The sequence below is a fragment of the Phasianus colchicus genome, chromosome Z (genome assembly GCF_987193195.1).
Source record: "Phasianus colchicus chromosome Z, bPhaCol1.hap1.1, whole genome shotgun sequence".
NCBI lineage: Eukaryota > Metazoa > Chordata > Aves > Galliformes > Phasianidae > Phasianus > Phasianus colchicus.
The window spans coordinates 86,842,507-86,857,568 of record NC_143476.1 but is presented as its reverse complement, the minus strand read 5'-3'; the positions used below and the strand labels follow the sequence as shown (position 1 = coordinate 86,857,568).

The 15,062-nt window shown below is 36.5% G+C and overlaps 1 long non-coding RNA gene across 2 annotated transcripts; it reads right to left on the bottom strand.

Moving 5' to 3' along the window:
* Positions 1-8,012: 8,012 nt before the first annotated feature.
* On the bottom strand, positions 8,013-13,359 carry LOC149913173 (uncharacterized). Of its 2 annotated transcripts, none has more exons than XR_016461535.1 (3): positions 13,322-13,359; positions 8,931-9,076; positions 8,013-8,174 (listed from the first exon to the last, which is right to left on the bottom strand). It is a non-coding gene; the product is annotated as an uncharacterized LOC149913173 (long non-coding RNA). The 2 variants fall into 2 exon arrangements; XR_016461536.1 differs by lacking the exon at positions 13,322-13,359 and adding an exon at positions 12,391-12,485.
* Between the last annotated feature and the right edge of the window lie 1,703 nt (positions 13,360-15,062).

Sequence of the window (15,062 nt, the reverse complement as noted above, 5' to 3'; positions counted from 1 at the left end):
GGAAAAAAAAAAAAAAAAAAAAAAAAACCTATCTGTGGAGGAAAACTTATTTTACTAACTATGAAATTAGAATGCAAGATAACACAGTATAATACAATCTAATTGAAATTGAGACTAATAAATCAAATAAAATAGGAGAGAGAGAGTTCCTGAGACCAAGTCAAACCTGAAAAGCTTGCTATGGCTAGGAAAGCACTCTCCAACATCCATTGCAAGGCAGTAAGAGACCACCCCACCTGGAAGGGCCAGATCCCATGACTTCCATGATGTACAGGGACAGGTACCTGGAACCGGAGCATTAAACTTTAACTCCCAGTGCACTACATGATGTTATGATGTGGAATACCAAAAACAAACAAACAAAAAAAAATACAATACCATGACAAGTAAATAGGTTTTATCTCAACTTACGTTCATTTCTATTTCTCTCTTACACCCATATCTGAGAGTGAGAAAATGTGTGCCATTTAGCTGCTTGCTAAGTTAAGTGACAACGAGGGGTAAGCGATCTCTGCAACAGGTGTAAGCCCGAGTGGCATCCGTAATCAAAAGATCTTGTCATGCAGTCCAGTGTCATGCAGGAGAGATGAAGGGGCTGTAGAAATGCTTACTGCTTATGGAGTAAGGTAATTGACTCATAGTCAGTAATTGGTCTTCACTTATTGAACCAAATTTCAGCTGTCAGTTCTTTCAGCACCCTAGATAATATAGATCTGTGGTCATTATCTGTTTTGTGAGACAGTTCTGAGCAAGGCTTTGGGAGTCTCACTGTCTTTCTGCCTGAGCTAGATTTTTAGAATAATGGCCAGGCCGAAGGAGGAAGTGTGATGCTCATCCCCATCTTCGATTGTGACACAATTTACAACTATATAACTTCATTTAGAAAAACAAAATAAATCTCATCATTGATCAATGCTACTTCATTTATATGCACCAGTAATAAATAAATAAATAAATAAGAAATAGTATCAACTATCTAGTTGTACATACAGTATCAGAGACATTAAAATGGTCTATTCAGCAAGCTTAAATTACTGTTCCTGTAACTTATTTTTTGAAATAGGAGATAAGAAGAAGAAAGTATCATACTCTAACAGTCACAGACACACAAGTAACTCGTAAAACTGTAGTCTACTTTTCTCAGGTACAAGAAACTTGAATTCAAATTCCTGTACTGAGTTCAACACAGTAAATAGCATCTGCTTCCACTCCAAGGAGTGCTTTAGCTCCAGGGCTGTGAAAAAAAAAAAAAAAAAAAAAAAAAAAAAAAAGTTTATTCAATCTGGTCCAGTAAATATTGCATTACTTATAAACAGAGTTTAAATGCATACAGTGCATTTTCCTCCTTACATGCTGAGATGCAAAGGGAGACCCCATATATGATACAGCTCATTTACCTTAACATCTCAGATTTCTACCTTCTGCATTCCCTAAAATCATTCTGAGGTATTCAGAGTGTTTTGCCTTTAAGATTTCTACTTTTTACAGTCATCACAATAAATAGATTAGTAGATCTCTTGAGCAAAAGTTATTTATCCCTGGGAAAGTAAAACCTAAATGAACAAAAGAAAACACTCATTATTTTAATTGATAGATTATGTTTTTTAAAAACAACAACAACAACAACATATTATGAATTAGCATTTTAGCATTCATTTATGTAACAGAGAATTCTGATACTCTGAGATAGGAGAATTCCAGGCATTAAAAAAAAAAAAAAAAAAAAAAAAAAAAAAACATGGTAGTTTTCAAAAGAACTCGAGTATATATGGTATGAAATAGTAAATAGTACAACATTCTAGATGCCGTAGGATACTCTAAATATTGTTGAACACATTTATGAAAGTTGTAGCAGAGGTTTTTTTTACCTCTGCATTCATGGTTTTTTTGTTTGTTTGTTTGTTTGTTTGTTTGTTTGTTTGTTTGTTTCTAGGATTCCAATGTTGAAGTTTTGTTGTTGTTGTTTGTTTCTTTCTTTCTTTCTTTTTGGTTTGTTTGTTTTTTCTGTCTTTTTTTGTTATAGTCCACAGGGTTAGCTTCGTATATAAAGCCATCTTTCATAGTCTACAATGACAACAACAACTCCTTCAAAGATTCCTCTTTAGGTTTAAATTTCCATATTCGCTGGCCTAATTATATATTATTATTATTATTATTATTATTATTATTATTTTTTAATATCATCTGTGGTGACAGTTTATACACATAAATGTTCCCTTCAAGCAACTATATATAAGGATAAAAAAAAAAAGTATCCTAACATCTCATATTGATTGCTGGATCAATGCTGTTCTTGAAACTGTAAAATATGAATGAACATCCTGTGAAAAGAGTAAGATACTAGATACCTTTGATAAAATCTGGAACGCATTCCTGCCATGCTACTCACTAAAAAGAACAAATAGAGGATAACCCTCAGATGATGAACCCTTTATCCACAAGGGCTTTCTCTGTGAATCCTAAAAACTAAATATATATTGAACAAATGACAGCTTTGAGATTATATGATCGTTGCTTGTAATTCATTCAATGAAATAAACACCAAAGAGGGACTGGCTTTATTTAGGGCATTCTAAAGAGACTGATTCAAATTAAGATGATGAAATTAAACAGAGAATTCTGTAGACTGGACATGATAAAATATTTCTTAATTATGGAGAAAGTGAAAAATCCTGTCAGAGCAAAGTGAGGAAATCTCCTTACTTCCATGAGAGAAATAAGATTACTGAAGTGACTCATTCATTAATCTGCATAGAAGCATAAAACATGTGAATTACATATCACATAGAAGCTTTTTGGATGTATATTTTGTTGTTTAATTTAAGTTTTAGTTTTAATTAAAGATTTAAATTATCATTTTTTTCTATTCTTGCTGGTTCCCAAAATCAGCAATATAAGTCTTCTCAAAGGAAAGGAGCTCGCAAATAGAAGAGAACTTAAAATGGATCTTAGAAGTGTAGGATCACAGAATCCTAAGAGTTAGAAGGGACCTTAAAGTTCATCTAGTCAAACTACTCTGCAGTGAACAGGGAGATGTGCAACTAGATCAGGTTGCTTAGAGACTAGTCCAGCCTGACCTGAATGTCTCCAGGGATGGGATATCCATCACATGAGAAGTGTGAGTTACACAGAGATATCATCATTTATATATGTTACATTATTATAGAGGAAGGCATTCCAGGAAGGTTATGGAAAATAAACAAAGTGAAATCAGTAAGATGGACATGTTACCGCTAGGATCACTTCAAAGGAGTTGAGATCTAGTACAGTTTTCTGGCTACATTTACATTCTCTGGCTTTGGAGGAAATACACATTCAATGAATTGTTCTCAGCCAACTTCTTAGGTGTATCCTTTGACAAACATGCAATGTATGAGTAGAGGTATCTTCTCTCATTTTAAATCTGGAAACAAATGCAATCTCTTTTTAATGAGCCTGAATCAATTCAGTTTAAAATGTACAACCATTTGAAGATCAGAAAAATATGGAATTTAGATTTAATATCTACTTTCTCATCTTTATATAAATCTTCCAGCAATTGAATTTTAAAATAGTATTGGTTTTGTATGTTTGCTTTTTAAGATTATTTCTAAACAGATACTTATGCCCAATCCCTTATTTATTTGACCTCTTAAATTAAGAGGTTATATAAAAACACTTTGGTAAGTCAGTTTGAAAAGTCTGTTCAAAGAGTCTTTCCCTCAAGTGTCTGTGAAGCAAGCCAGTGTTCCTAAACCTGGTACTAAGGTCCCTTTCAGAAGTATGCTGTGCTCCTGAAAGACGGGTTGGTAGGAAAACGGGTTTTCTGGATGACTGTTAAAGACACTTCTTTCATTTGTGCAATTGAAAATAAAAAGGATGTAAAAAATAAAGCTACCAACAGATGTAATCAGCAGTGTGTGCTTGCAGTCCAGAGAGTAGAATTGTAGAATCACTAAAGTTGGAAAAGATCTCCAAGATCACACGGTCCAACCAACCACCTACAAGCAAGATTTCCCCACTAAACCATCTCCCTCTGTAAAATATCTAAATGTTGCATGAACACCCCTAGCAACAGTGATTTGGCCACCTCCATGGGCATCCCATTCCAGATCAGGCTGGTGTCAAGATCTGCCTTTCATGAATCCCTGCTGGATGGACCTGATCCCTTGGTTGTCTCACACAAGCCCTGTGATCTCACTCAAAATGTCAATCTAATGAGGTTCAATATAGCAAGTGCAATGTTTTGTGCAAAGTGCAATGCACTTGGGCTGGAGGAAGCCCTCACATGTATAAAGACTGAGAGGAGCAACCCTTGAGAGTAGCCCTGCAGAGAAGAACCTGGGGGTTCTGGTAGATGAAAAACTTAACATGAGCCAGCTGTGTGCTTTTGCAGCTCAGAAAGCAAATGGTATCCTAGGTTCCATCAGAAACGGGGTGGTCAGCAGGAACAGGGAGGTGACTGTCCTTCTCAACTCTCATGAGGGCCCATCTGGAGTACTGTGTCCAGGTCTGGGGCCCAGAGAGGTTATTGATACCCCATCCCTGGAGATGTTCAAGGCCAGGTTGGATGGAGCCCTGGGCAGCCTGGTCTAGCATTAGATATGGAAGTCAGCAGCCCTGCCTGTGGCAAAGGGGAAGGAGCTTGATGATCCTTGAGGCCCCTTCCAACACAAGCCATTTTATGATTCTATGAAAATGAACTGCTCCATAACCTTCCCTGGCACCAAGGTCAGACTGACAGGGCTGTAGTTCCCCACATTCTCCTTACAATCCTTCTTGTGGATCGGAGGCACACTGGCAAGCACCCAATCTTCTGGGACCTCCCCAGTTGATCAGGATTGATGCTAGATGTTGGAAAGCAGCTTGGGTCTCATCTCCACCAGCTCCCTCAGTACCCTTGGCTGGATCTAGTCTGGAGTAGTAGGTTTCTAACTGTTTCTACCTGAACTGTGGGGGTTTATTCTGTTCCCTATCCCAGACTTTCAGGTCAAGGAGTGAAGTATCCTGAAGAGTTCAAGCTTGGCCTAATTTTCTGCCTGCAAATCTTAACATATCTTGAGGGGAGATGAATCAACTCTTTGAAAGGGTAGATAACTGCAGGATGAGGGAAAATGGTTTTAAGTTGAGGGAGGGGAGATTTAGGTTGGATGTCAGGGGGAAATTCCTTACAGAACAAGTGGTGAGGCACTGCCCAGAGAGGTTGTGGATGCCCTGTCCCTAGAGGTGTTCAAAGTCAGATTGGATGGAGCCCTGGGCAGCCTGGTCTAGTATTAATTGTGGAGGTTAGTGGCCCTGCCTGTGGCAGGGGGCTTGGAGATTCATGATCTTTGGGGTCCCTTCCAACCCGGGTCATTCTGTGATTCTATGAAAGGCTGTTGATGTAATCAACCTAGACTCCAGCAAAGCCTTTTACGCGGTCTCTCACAGTATTCCCCTGGGGAAAGTGGTTGCCCATGGCCTTGACAGGTATACCCTTCTTTGGATAAGGAACTGGTTAGAAGGCTGTGCACAATGGATAGTAGTTAATGGAGTTAAGTCCAGCTGGTGACCCATTACAAGTGGTGTCCTCCAGGGGTTGGTACTGGGGCCCATCTTCTTCACTATCTTTATTGATGACCTAGATGAGAAGATTGAGTGTACCCTCAGTAAGTTTGCAGATGACACCAAGTTGGAAGGTGGTGTTGATCAGCCTGAGGATAGGGAGGCACTTCAGAGGGATCTAGATAAGCTGAGGTGAATGGGATGAGGTTCAACAAGGCCAAGTGCCGGGTCCTGAACTTTAGCCACAATAACCCCATGCAGCGCTATAGGCTTCAGGATGAGTGGCTGGATGACAGGATAAGTGAAGAGGAAAGGGACCTGGGGGTGTTGGTTGATGCTCGGCTGAACATGAGCTGACAGTGTGCCCAGGTGGCCAAGAGGCCAATGGCATCCTGGCCTGCATTAGAAATAGCGTGGCCAGGAGGAGCAGGGAGGTAATCATGCCCCGGTACTCAGCACTGGTGAGGCTGCACCTCAAATATTGTGTTCATTTTAGGCCCCTCACTACAAGAAAGACATTGAAACCCAGGAATGTGTCCAGAGAAGGGCAACAAAACTGGTGAGGGGTCTGGAGAACAAATCTTATGAGGAGCGGCTGAGGGGGCTAGGATTGTTTATTCTGGAGAAGAGGAGGCACAACTTCCTGAAGGGAGGTTGTGATGAGGAGGGGTTTGGTCTCTTATCCCAGGTAAGGAACAGGACCTGAAGAAATGGCCACAAGTTGTACCAGGGGAGGTTTAGGTTAGACTTAAAGGTAAAACTTTTTCTCTCAGAGAGTGGTCAGGCACTGGAATGGCCTGCCCAGAGAGATGGTGGAGTTGCCATCTCTGGCAGTATTCAAGAGGCATCTGGATGAGGAGCTACGAGATATGGTTTAGAGGCTTGTGGTAGCAATGGTAGGGGAAGGACAGCTGGATTGGATGATCTTGTAGGTCCTGTCCTACCTTGTGATTCTATGAACCTTTTGGTTTCATCAAAGGAGAAGTGGCAGCAGAAATAGGAAGATGATTGTTCCAGTCTGCCCTCTTGAAGTCCCATCTGGAGTACTGTATCCATGCCTAGGGAACTGACCTCAAGAAAACCATGGAACTGTTTGAGCAAGTCCAGAGGAGGGCCACAAACCTGTTCTGAGGGCTGGAGAACCAATCTTACAAAGGCAGGCTGAAGGAGCTGGGATTGTGCAGCCTGAAGAAGAGAAGATTCTGCGGAAATCTCATTCCAGCCTACTAGTCCTTGAAAAGTACTTGCGAGCAGAAGGGAGAGTGAATTTTTACATAGCATGTTCACTGTAAAAGGTGACTATAGGACCAAAAGTAATGGCTTGAAACTAAAGGAGGGAAGATCTAGATTAGATCTTAAAAATAAATTTTTCACTTAGACAGTAGTGAAGCACTGAAACTGGTTGCTCAAAGGAGGTGTTGATTGCCCTGTCCTTGGAAGTATTCAATGCCAGATTGGATGGGGCTTTGAACAACTCGATCTTGGAGATAGCAACCCCATATACAGCAGTGGAGTTCAATCTAGGACATCTCTAAGATTCCTTCCAAACCAAGCCACTCTTAAGATTTTATGATTCTAGGATTTGGTTCTCATTCTTGAATTGTATCATCTGAAAGAACAACTAGCTGTCTCATGGAAACACAGCAGAATCTCAGGACAGATTTAGTGTTTAGAGTGATCTGGACAACAGTGTATGCTCTACAGACAGTGGTGGAGATGTGCGATTCTGGAGTTCAGTTTATCCTTTTTTTTTATGATACATACATATTTAAGAGAGAGATCTACAGGAAGTTATTTATCTTAGTTATGTCTCTCTATTAGCAATGAGAACTTTAAGGAATAGCTTAATTTAGACAATCAACAACAGCTAAAAGCAGAGGTAAATCTCATCTATTGTTACTATATATGCTCTCATTATTCATGAAGATTATGCTCTGCTGCACATGAGGATTTGGTAGCAACTAGTCTGTCCTTTGTGTGACACTCATCCCACCAAACTTACTTACTGTGAGTGTGACCCAATGAACTAACTAGAACATTTCAATTCATTACACTATCATTGCATTCATAAAGTTTTAGATATGTGATATTATGTCCAAATGCCAGTGTCAGGAGTAAGTTTTGTATTCCAGTTCTGATATTCTTGGTTTTCTCTTCCCATCTTTTATTTACTACCTAGACTAACTAGCCTTTTGACTTACAGTATACAGGAAGGAAATATTCAACATGAGTACAAAATTCAGGCCTCCAATGACTATGGCCTCAAAAAATCACTTGAAAAATGGTATAATAGTATTGTGATCAACTGTAAAATTCAAATTGTATTTCTTGGCATGTCTAACCAAAATCTTATCCAACACAGAATATGTATTGATAAAGTCAATGACAAAGCTTGAAATGGAAGCAACTGAAAACACAAAAACAATTACTGCCCAACTGTCTTTAAGTTGCTATTTATTTATGAGCAATCTTATTATTTCTGCCAAATTTGTATTTTACTGCAGCCGGCAAAACAAAACAAATATCTGTTTTTGATTTTCACACAGCTGTGTTCTATTGGAGGTGCTTCTCAGTTTCCAGCAAGTAAGAATCAGTGTTCACATAAAAACAGTATTCATTTTTTTGGCAGCTAAGAGCCACACATTCATTTCCTGAAAAGAGACAAGAAATAAGCTTTGTACAGTTGCATATGGATGTGGATCTACAATTGTGCTGTAATGCTGAGCTGGAAATGACTTTCTTGCTCTGCAAATCAATTTGTTCATTAGAATGATCTCCAAATTTTTGCTGGACTCAAAGGCATTTTAAACTTACATTTCTTTAATTAGTATTTAAATAACCATTCTGCTGATATACCAAGAGCAGCTTATTAATAAAACTGCAGAATTTTTGTCTGAAGGCTAGCTCTGTATGTCATATTTATTATGACTCTCTGCTTAGAGATTTAGTGGGAAGCCTGGTTCAAGCTTGCATCATATTGTTCAGGAAATTTTTTTAATAACACTTTACATTTATCTAGATGTGTAACTAGATATATACTACTAATTATACTATATTAATATTTTAACAAAACTGATAGCATATTTCATTGACATGCAAAATTAACCATTTCTAAATTTTGTCTTAGTTCATCATCCCACAGTCTTGTAAATTCAACCAGTTCAGTCTTCCTGAGTAATGAGAATTTAATCCACTACTTAATAAATCAGTAATCCAGAGGAATATCACAGTGATTATAATTCCACTTCACATTACGGGAATCACACAATCATGGAATGGGTTGGATTGGAAGGGACCTTTAAGATCATTTAGTTCCAGTCTTCCTGCTATACTCAGAGATGCCTCCCTCTACGCCAAGTTTTTCAAAGCCCCATCTAGCCTTCGTGGGCTCCTCCAACCATGAATACCTTCAGGGTGAGAGTGTCCACAGCTTCACTGGACAACCTAGTCCAGTAACTCATCATCCTCACAGTAAAGAGAACTTGCCAATATTCCTATGTTAGATCATGGAGGTACTGAATCCGCTCTTCATACATGAACAGAATCTGAAGGTCTAGAAAAAGGAGATAGAAAGTGAAATACTGCTGTCATCATTTTGCCTAAAGGGCCTTTATATCCCAGCATCTATGAGATTTTTTTTTTTTCCCTCCTAATTGCTTTAAGAATCTGACAAGAGGTAATGAATAAACTGAAGTTTCCTGAGTGCTACCTTAGTAAGTTAATTACAAAATGATTTATATCTCAGTTTTTCAAAATTGTTTAAGAAAATAAGATTCTTGAAGGTTTAATTCTCTTACAAGTTATGTTCCTCCATCACACTTACACAAACTTAGTTTTTCCTCTTTGTTGTATTGCTTTCACTTCGTCTAGATTGTTTTTCTATTTCATTTTGTTTTTCTTCCACTGATATATGATTTATTTCTCATTGTACCATTTATATCTCCTTTCTAAATTCCTATTTTCCTGCCTTTCAAAATTTTAGGGACACAAATGTTAAATTGTTAGAAAGGCTGATTGTTTCCCCATTGTTCTATGAATTTAAGCACTGTTTGTTGAAATCAAAAGTTGACTCAAGTCCAGTTTGCTATGAGTAAAGACTGAAGAGTAGTAAAACAATTTGCATTATTAAAATAAAAACTTTTTTCTTCTTTTCACTTAACACAGTAGATAATTATAATTAAGATTTAAATAAACAGTGGATGTTGACTGGTATCTAATATTACATGAGTTAAATTCTTCCCTTCTACAGGTGAAGAGTGTCCTAATTAAAGATATTGCAATCCTTATGTTACAACAGTACAACAGAAACAAATCATTTTATAAAACAATAAAGCCTATTGGGGAAATAGTCACTTAATAGTTTTACATGATGCTTTTTTAGTTTTTACTCTAGACAGAGAGGTTGTGGAGTCTCCTTCAATGGAGATATTCAAGAACTGTCTGTACTTTTGCCACCTATTGTAGGGAACCTACTTTAGCAGGGGGGTTGGGCTTGATGATCTCTTGAAGTCCCTTCCAACTCCTGTGATTCTGTCATTCTGTGTTTTATTCTGGATTGCTTGAAATGAATGAGCATTGGAAAAATAATGCCTTATTCCTACTTCACTGATATCTTAGAAATTTTGAAAAATTCAACTAATATGAAGTTAGGCAATTTCAATGAATGTCCAAACTTAAGAAGCTTTCTTGAATTTGATATGAAACTTTTTACTTTACAATGTTGTGTAGGAAATCTCATGAGCACATGACTTGCTGTTATCAGGTCAACTTATTAGGGCTGCCTGGAAAACATTTTAAATTTATTTTAAAAATATTGTTTCAACATTAGGATTTATTCTGATGTACTATCAAGAGTCTGATTACTTAGTTTCTAGTTGAAAAAAGGAGAAACTCTTAGAGGTCACTGATCTCAGTATTTGTTTGCAGTATCTTTGGTGTTTTGTTTGCTTTATCTCATCTTCCACGTGCATGTTCTAACATATGAGTTATTAAGTCAGCATGACATTCTGAAATCAAATTTTCATCCTGAATTTAAGAAAACTTCATAGTTTTTTTCAAAATAAGTATTTTTCCTGTGCACAAAGCTGCTTAGTTTTTAAAAACATCTATAATATACATGTGTACAGTTATTTAGGTCAGTTTGCAGAGCTCTTCTACAAGAAGGCTACTGCAAAGATACATTTATGCACAATGCATTTGCTTCTATGTTGAATTTAAGGTTGGGACTGAATGATTTATTTGCAGAAGATGAGTCACAAACGAAAGTAATGGCAGACAGAAGCCATGGTCAAAAAGTTTTCCAAGTGTTTCCTGTAAATGTTTTTGTTTGGATTTAACAATGTATGCAAACCCTGGTGTAAAAAGGCAAATAGAAAACACAGTGTATGTTTTAATTCCTTTTGAAAGCTGAATTATATTCATAGATTTCAGCCAGGCAGAAGTAGCAGTAAAGGAATGGCCTTTGTTGCTTCCTTAAATCTCCCTCTTCCTCTTTGAAACAACAATAGAAGGCAACAATGATTAGAAAATTCAGAAATAATCCAAATACTTCTAAATATGTTTGATGCAGATTAACTGTAGATTAGATGCAATCAGTTTTTCAGACTGGTTACAAACTTCATTATACTATTCAAGCTACTGGAACTGCATCCATTCTCCTAGGGAAAATGGATAATTTTATCTTATTCTAGTGAAACTTGTTGTCTTAACATTCCTTTGAAGCATTATACACAACAAATTTAACAGTTTGCACTGTACATGTAAACTGTACTGGTCTACCATAAAAAAAAAAATCTTACTTAAAGTCTTGTTGAGATCTCTAATTTCCCTGTTATTTTTAGCTGACTTTACACTCTGCGTATAGTTAAATGGTAGCATCAAATGTAACACAGTGGCATTTTGTCTGCATATGATGTTAGAAATTATGTTAATATTAACTTATTCAAGTTCACACAGCTGAAGTTCCTTTTTCAAGATCTCTTGAAACCTATATAACTTTTATTTTTTTTTTTTCTGAAATGTCTCCTTCCCAATTAAGTAGGTAAGAAGCATGAAGGATGCTCCAAAAGTAATGCCTCATATTTTATTATGTTGATCCACAATGTCAGAAGTAGACATTGATGGTGTGGCAGTAGAAGCCAAACCTTCCAAACAATATTCCTTTAGGATTTGTCATCACATGACAGATGGCAGCAGAGAAGCAGTCTGAAAATATGATTGCTAACATGGAAATATTTATGATGGAAAGGTGTGGATTTCAGTTCTTCAAGTAGAAGAAATTATACCCATTGACATTCATCAGCATTTGCTGAATGTCTAGTCTACAGTATTTGCAGTAGATACCAACAGATTGAAGTGGTTGTTAGTGCATTTCAGCAGTGGAAACTATGACCACAGGGTCACCTGTAATGTATGCTGCATGCAGGCTCTTGTTCATTGCTAGTGAAAATATACATCTAGTGGTGATGACTACATCAAGAAAAATAGAGTTTCATATCTGAAAACTTGCTCTTTCAAATAGAGTTATTGTGTTCTTTGTATCTGATGTAGTTTCCCTGGAAATAAATCAGAAGCATTACTTTCAAGCAACTTATGCATGAGTTTCTTGCTGTATTACTGGTTCATATAAATGTATATATAGAAAATAACAGGTAGACTTTCCTATGGGTCTGCTGTCATCTTCATAAATACCTTGAGTAAGGATAACTACAGGAAACTGGACATACCATCTCACCCCAGGAAATACCCAGCATTCACTCCCATGGAAAGAAATTCAGAAGTTGACCACAAAATTACTATTATATAGTATATGTATTTAACAATATACTATATTATTTAACAATCTTGTTCCTAATGCTTATTACTTACAGGTGGTCATACAGATGAACTTGCAGAGGGAAGGTCTTTACAGAGACAATGATGATGTACTGAAACAGGCTTCCCAAAGAAGCTGTGAATGCTCTGTCCATGGAGTTGTTCATGACCAGGTTGGACAGGGCTCTGGGCAACCTGGTCCACTACCAGATGTGGAGATTAGTGACCCTGCCTATGGAAGGGGAGTTGAAACTTCATGATCCTTGGGGTCCCTTCCAATCAAAGTCATTCTGTATTTCTGTGATTCTATCAGCTTATCATTTGAGTTAGAATAAGTATAAATCTATGCTTTTTTTTTTTTTTTTAAAAAAAAAAAAAAGAACAGCTTTAACAACCCAACTCATTATAAAGTAGATAGTCTTCCGAAAAACAGAAATTGCATATTCTGAACTTCTCACAAGAACAGCATCCTCACAATGCAGATTTAAATAATCATCAACTTAAATTCTGATAAGGATTTTGTTCATCCCAATATATTTTATTATTATTTAGATTAAGAAACTAAGATAGGAAAACAAATTGAAAGTAAGTGTAATGTGGTGAATCGCTGTCAGAGATACTTCACAGACTTACTCCGTTGAATTTCAAGTTATCTGATTCATGATTTTTTTTTTTTACAGTATTCATATGCAGATTAAAAAAACGTGCAATTAATAAAAGAGAAAAAAGTGAGGAAAAGCTATAGCCAATCTAATTTCTATTTGAAGCCATTTTATCAGTTATTTTACTCTCCTTAAGAAGAGCAACATTCACAAGTTTTGAAATTACTCAGAAAGACAATGTTAAATAATAGAATTCAAGCACTAGCATACATCCATTTGACACTGTATAATCAATGAATATACAGATATTATAGTTTAGAAATATAAACAAGATAGTTTGGCTAAGCAGATCACTACACAAAAAAGAGCAGATAAAGGCTCACCCTTATCCTGGGCTCACTAGAAAACTCCAAAAGAAGGGATCTCCAGAAAGAGATTCTTCCCCCTTCAAAGTCAGCTCTTAAATGGGGTCTAGGAGAGGTGGAGCCAAACTCCACCCCTTCCAGCAGCACAGGTGAATTGCCTTCACTCCTGCTCCCACAGCTGACTCATTGCTTGCCTCAGGTGATCAATCAGAGATTCAGGCTGTGATTCAGTAGTTTCCATACACACTTCAATAGAAGTAATTCTGGTAAAAGAGAAACAGAGATTCTGTTCTATTGTCACTCACACCACTATGTCTAGAGTAACTGCAAATGTTGTAGTCAATAGTTACTCCTGATTTACATTTATGAAGCCAAGAGAAAACAGTACTGAAACAGTGTTCAGTAAAACCTGCTTCTCCAGGAATCAGAAGAAAAAGTAAATAAATAGAAAAAAAAAAAATAAAAAATCAAATATTACAGTAAACAGTTAGGGAAATTATGTACCAAATAAGTTCTAAAAAGTCTGAAGAACTGCAGACAGAAGTTTTGCCTTACAGATCTTATTCCTCATATACATTTAAGTAATTCAATTGTTGAATAAATCTTCTGTATTTTATTTATTCAAGCATTTTTAACTTTCAATTCCCAGCAGTCTTGCTGGAGTCATGAGGAAGGAATGTTCTGTTTTGATCATTGACAAAATGACATGAGAATAAGCAACATACCTGAGTTCCTGCATATTGTATAAAAAAAAGTATAGATAATACTATGCTGTTTACAATTATTCTCAATAGGAGTGGGTTTGGGGAAAAAAAAAAAAAAAATGTTTCTTTTTTAAACTTGAATAATTCATTGGTTGAATACACTGAATAAATCTCAAGTTTAGTCATTCACAGACTTTCTCTGATCTATTAGCTGGCAATAAAATTTAAAACAAAAATATACCTCGTCTCCTTTTAGAGGTGACAATCAAATAAAAAAACACCTTGCAGTTTCAGAAAACTTTTATCAATTGGAAAAAGTTGCTATCTTCCTTTCAGTAATAACTTTGGTCGGAATATGGTAGTTGAAATACAGAGGGTTTTTATTATATATTTTATTTTATTTTATTTCAGTCTTTTATCTGTAGCTCTTTGATCAAATATGAAACTACAGGGAATTCAGAAACAACTTTTTTTCATTTTCCATGTTCTCCTTCTAAAATCAAAGTAATGCGGTTATCATGTTGTCAAATTCTATGGTTTGACAAAAGTAAGCACAGTATTGACAGGAGTTGATTTGACCCCTGTCTCTTTAGAGTTTTGCATGCTATTTGTTCTGTATATTTTGGTTCTTGTTGTTCTTTATTTTTTTATTGTTGTTATTTTTCTTTCATTGTTTAAAATCAAGAAGAAACAGGAACGTGATTCCAATCAGACTTTTTTTTTTTTTTTTCTTTTTAACTGATATTTCCTTATTCAGAATATGTTTTGAAATATCTTTAGAGACAAAGAAGAGAAGGGCTTGCAACATTCATGCATAGAAGACTCAAGGAAACTTTCTCTGCCTAATTTTCTTTAATTTTGATTTCTTTGAAGTTTCCATTCAGGAATCTTTTTCCTTGCTTTGCTTTTGCCTTGCTTTTCCCTTCTTTTCCTTACTTTGCCTTGCTTTTGTCTTCCTTACCTTGCCTTCTCTTGCCTTTGCCTTCCTTACCTTGCCTTCTCTTGCCTTTGCCTTGCTTTGACTTGCCATTTTTCTTTCTCCTCCAGTATTTGCA